Here is a 6,000-nt window from a genome sequence, read left to right as displayed (position 1 = left end):
AATTAAAAAAATGCTTTGACAAATGTCATAGATGGGTCACAAGATGTTATTGCATACCAATTAAGTACCTTAATATAGTTGGGAATCACTGTTTCTTTCAAGACAAGGAATGTATTGCATTGACATTGCAAGGAAGCTCTTGACTTCTAATTCTTTGGCCCAAGTCTCTTAATATTTGAGAAAGCATTCCAGTCCCACATCTGTTTTGAAAGCAGAAGATAATATGGGACCAGCTCAGTGTTAAACAGCATGTAATTTGATGGGCTGCAGGAAAGCAAACAGCTTTACAAAATGACCTCCTTCCAAATGGCCACACAATTCTTTTCCTTATGTTGAAATTACAGTGTTTTATAAGGAAAAAAGGGCAGGGGAATTTCTTTGCAATGATATTTCTTATTTATTGCACATCTAAAAGCTTTGAGTGCAAGTGAAATGCGAGGTCTAATATTTGCAAATTGTTCCAGAATGAAATTGAGGCAATTGACCTCTGTTCTGTGCAGTATTTCTATATTACTGTCATTAAGTCCCATTGGACTGTTGCTTGGAAAAGTGACAGTCAGATGTTGGCTTTCAAGATTGCTATACATAAAATTTTTGGGGAGTGGGTGGATGTTGAAGTGGGGAGGGTCCAATTGCTTTTGTGTTGCACTCAATAATGCTTGATACTACACGTCGGGAAGTAAAATTGAAATGTAAATACGGGAAACAGAAGGAAAATTGAAGAAGGGATAACTCTTCCGCTGATATTTTCCTTCAATTTCTATTTGTGGTTGTAATCTACTGCCAAGTTGACTTTGACTTACAATGACCTGAGTGAAAGACCTTCAAGACACCCTGTTATTGGAAGCCTGCTGAATTTATGCAAATTTAAGGCCGTGGCTTCCTTAGTTGAATCAAAGCATCTGTATGTCTTCCTCTTTTCATATAGCATTCCAATATTCAGCTTCTGTAGGTTATGCTCAACCTTTTCTGTATGTTTTGATGGCAGGGGGTAAAACCAGCATTAGTTTTTCCAATAAAATGTAATAACCTTTAGGAAGACCACAATTTTCTCATTGAACAAGGAAGGCTACTCTGCACATATCTGGATATAGATTTATGTTTGTTATTGCTTCTCGTGTTCCTGAGATAATACTGAAAACTGGTTGTGTGCCTAACCCTTTTAAAATAAGAGTTGTCCCTTTTATGAATGAGTGACTGCTAAACTTGATAAAAAGGAAGGTGCTTCTTTTCATCTTTGCAAATACATGTATGCCAAAAACTGAAAGATAGCTGCAATCTGAAAAATGCCTGTTCCCCACATTTTCAGGTAAGGGAGACTCAACCTGCATTGTATTGTCATAGTCAGGGAGAGGTGTTCATAGGATTTTCTGCCTGATAATATCTTGGTTGACTTTGGGTGATTTGCTTTCTGACTTAGGGCCCTTCCACATAGCCATATAACCCAGAATATCAAGGCAGAATAACTCACAATATCTTCTTTGAAGTGGAATATCAGAATCCACACTGCTATATATCCCAGTTTAAAGCAGATGTGGGATTTTATTCAGCTGCGTGGAAGGGGCCTTATTTAACTATCATTTGCTACTCTTCTTCAGGCAGTGAAATGCCCTAGACAGGCCAAGATTGATGTAAATTGAAGCATAACTGAATCTTGTTCTATAATATGGATGGTATAATTAATAGCTGGGTGAGAGACACACATGCAACCTATTTTTTTAGAAATAGAACATTTTCAGTTCCTGTGTGACAGTTATGAGGTGCTTAAATTTCTGTTGCACTTCTTTCCAGTCTTATCTGATCTGTGTGTGAAATTCAGCAACAAATTTGGCTGCAGACCCTCATTGTGTCAACTTCGCATGTACGAGGGCTATCCAGAAAGTACATTACATTTTGGAATTAAAAATGAACAAAATATAGGAGAAAACATTTACCATATGCAGTTGAAAGCCACACCCAAATACCACATCTCACATAGTCGCCATTCAAATCTAGGCACATCATAGCGATAAATGAGCTTGGAAACTCCTTCCCCACTAAATTCTGCCACCTCCATTGCCAACCACTTGTTTCCAACAATGGGGGCGTAGCTGGCAACACGGCGTTTTGGCGACGCTGCGCAGCTGCGGGAGGGGGAAGGGTTGACGACGGAGGCGGCAGAATTTAGTGGGGAAGGAGTTTCCAAGCTCATTTATCGCTATGATAAGTGCCTAGATTTGAATGGCGACTACCTGAGATGTGGTATTTGGGCGTGGCTTTCAACTGCATATGGTAAATGTTTTCTCCTATACTTTGTTCATTTTAAATTCCAAAACGTAATGTACTTTCTGGATTATCCTCGTGTGTTCAGCTTCTGTGTCCCAAATTTTTAATAGCTGATGCAAAAACCCAACAAAATGTTACACCTTCTCTAATAAACAGAGTATGACTTTATTAAATGTATGCAAAAGAATAGCCTTCTAGCTAGTGTGGGGTTGCTTGAACCATTTGGTGATCTAAATGTTCTGGTCCATATTTTTAAGACCAGGAAAACCATGTTCCCTTTGTAAAAAACAACAACAACAACAAACAAGCAAGTTTTGCTTTATCAAGATACTCAGTTGCAGGTTTCTTTCAGGCAAAATGTGCCAATTGATAGGTGGGACTGGGTGGGTGGTGGTTGGATTTGCAAACTTAGTAAACAGTGAAGAAACAGTCATTTGAACATTCACTTTAAAAAGTTATATTGGTATGATTCCACTTTTAGGGAATCTACACTACGCTGTAGAATGAATGCAACTTGACACTGTTTCAACTGCTATGTCTCAATGCTATGGAATCCTGGGATTTGTAGTTTGGGGAGACACGAACATTCTTTGGCAGAAAAGGTTCAAGACCTTCGCTGTAAGACTCCAACTCCCATGATTCCATTGCATTGAGCCATGGCAGTTAAAGTGGAATTATAGCATCATAATTGTATAGTGCAGAAGAATGCATGCTTAATTGATGAAACCTAATGGGTGAGTGAGTCTCAAGCAAAATTATTTCATCAAATGTGGAGTATTTTTGAAAGAGTCTGAGTGAGGCCCCATCCACACAGCTGAATAAAATCCCACATTTGGAATATATGTGGAATATATGGCAGTGTGGGCACTTCTAGACAAGCATTTATCCCGGGAATATTCACATTTAAAAAACATGAATGTTCCCAGGTGCCCATCAACACACACTCCAGAAAGCCTGTGCTTTCTGGGGTGGGTGTCCCCCTCCCCAAAAAACCCCCAAATCCCTTTAAAAAGTAAAAAGTAAAATAATCTACTGGGTCTCCATTACTGTGTTCCTGCAGCTCTCCTGGTGAGTAGGAATGACCAGGAGAGCCGGGGGGGGGGGGGGGGGGGAGCAATTTTCCTTCTTTCCTCCCCGCTCTCCTGGCACATCATTCCTATACACCACAAGAGCTGCAGGACCACTCTTATGGAGGTCCGGTAAGGTATTTTACTTTTTAAAGGGCTTTGGGGTCTTTTGGGAAGGGGGTTGTCCTCGCAGTTTTCTGAAGTAGGGTTTTATCTTCGCCTTCCAAGACGGTGCGGAATAAACCCACTATCAAATCAATTCACCAAAAACCAGGATTTCCTGGTTTGAGGCAAATTAATTTGTGTTTTTCATGGATGTCATCTAGATAGCCCCCTTTTTATTACAGGAAATCTCGCATTAAAGGGGCTGTCTCGATGCATCCCTAGTTCAAAGCAGATATTGTGGGATTTTCTGCCTTGATATTCTGTGTTATATGGCTGTGTGGAAGGACCCTGAGTCTCAAACAAAATTATTTCATCAAATTTGGAGTATTTTTGAAAGAGGCTTTCACTGTGTGAAAGCAGGAACTCCAGATTTCACAGTTTTCTCACCTTTTGTTTTACTCATCCAATACCAAGTATCGTACAATGATCTCAGGGCCCTTCCACACAGCCATATAACCCAGAATATCAAGGCAGAAAACCCCACAATATCTGTTTTGAACTGGGTTATCTGAGTCCACACTGCCATATAGCCCAGTTTAGAGCAGATAACGTGGGATTTTATTCAGCTGTGTGGAAGAGGCCTCGCTTTCCTCCTGTATTTTATGCTGCTGTTCCCTTGGCAATGCTGAGTCGAACAATTAAAGGTCTTTTGGCATTCAGGTCCAGCAATCAATCCAACCAATAATAAATTATCACCACGGATTGTGTACAGCTCTTTGTTGGATCCTCAGGAGGCATATCTGGTTGACTGCATGCTATCAGAGCTCCCCATGTGTAGTTTATTTCTTCAGGAGAAGGAACCAAATACAATAAACTCTAATTACGCAGCTAGTGGCACTGTTTGGGAGATAATACAAGATGTGCATTTATATAGCCCTGCTTGTCCTCAGTAAAAAGGAATCAAATGATTCAATATCACATGTTACCGCATTGGGCAAATTCCCCATCTATGCCAGTAGCAAAGCAGAATATATTTTTCATCTCTACTTCATTGTTTGTTTCTCTGTTCTTTGCCCATTTTTGCTTTCCAGCTTCACTTTTATGATTTCCTGCTCTTTTGTGGTCTTCTGTTTTCTTGTAAAGAAGCAAGCTGGGCTATGTCAGAGCTGAACAAAGCCCAAATTTATCTTGATATTTATCCAGATTTACTTTATCTTTACATTACTTGTGGGAGAGTAATGTGAAATGAATTCAAAACGCATTCATGGAATCTTGATTTGTTGGACAAAGTCATCAGTGCTATGAGCCAAGAAAAATATATGCTACATCTTTACTGCGCAAGAGTTGACCATTCTCCTGATGCAAGGTTACAGAAGCACAACAACCCCTGTAATATGGTCGTATGTGTGCACAGGGTATCGGTTTGTACTCTTTTTTTCCAGTAAATTTTTATTAATAGTAAATTTAAAAATTAAAATTAAAGAAATACTCTGAAGGAATTTAAATACTGTTTTGCTAGACTCATGCTGACTTTCTGTTCCCTTTATTGTGTGTTAAGTCAGTCATGAAGAAAAATATGCATCAAGGATTCTGTAATTTATGGAATATGGAAAATATCAATAGCTAGTAGTCAGTATATCTGTCTGGCTGTCTATCTATCCATGCTAGACTTGGCAGGTTAGCAATATCTTCCTCCTCCTCCTCCTCCTCTTCCTCCTCCTCCTCCTCCTCTTCTTCTTCTTCTTCTTCTTCTTATTATTATTATTATTAAAAAGAAGGCAATGGATTTATAGTGGGGAGGTTAAGACTGGCAACATATTGTGCATTATGCCATGCAATAAGAACCGTCACCAAAGTGGACAGTCCTGTTTCAATGCCAGTTTTCCACTTTTTGCAATAAAGTCCTTCAACACTGATTTGTTTCACAAATTAGCCACATTTGTGGCTTGTCGCTGTTTTATAACATTACACATTTTCAATCATAAAATGCTTTAAATATAAAAACAAAGGTGTTGTTTCACATCTATGAGGTCACTTGTGCAAACTTTTTCTTGCAGAAAAGTGTCAAATGTTGACAAATTTCACGGTGGTTGCCATTATGCGTTGATGTGTTAGAATGCCCTTTTCCATGAAGGAAAGTAAAATGTGATAGTACACTTTATATCCCTATTTTGAGTGTTATATTCTTTGACTAAGGGTGCTTCCAGACAGCTCCAAAATCTATGCCAAATTGATTTTTTTAAATTTCTGAAATTTCTGAAAATTTCAAAACCCCACTTTAGTGCAGATTCCCACCCCCCCCTCCCAAAAAAAAGCCTGGACTTTCCTGTGGGGTGGGGGTGGTGGCTTAATGCCATCCTGATTAAAATTGGGATGGCATGCAGCCACCCCAAAGTCTCCCAATTTACTGCTAAAGATAAAGTAAAATTTACCTGGCCACCATAACTTTCTTCCTTGTGCCAGGAGAGGGGTGGGGAGGAGGAAAATCCTTCTTCGCCCCTACCCACCTCCTGGTTTGACTTTATTTTTTAGGCTTGGGGGGGGGAGGGGGTGGGCATTATCC

The sequence above is a fragment of the Anolis carolinensis genome, chromosome 1 (genome assembly GCF_035594765.1).
Source record: "Anolis carolinensis isolate JA03-04 chromosome 1, rAnoCar3.1.pri, whole genome shotgun sequence".
Taxonomy (NCBI): Eukaryota; Metazoa; Chordata; class Lepidosauria; order Squamata; family Dactyloidae; genus Anolis; species Anolis carolinensis.
Note: the sequence above shows the minus strand (reverse complement) of the source record.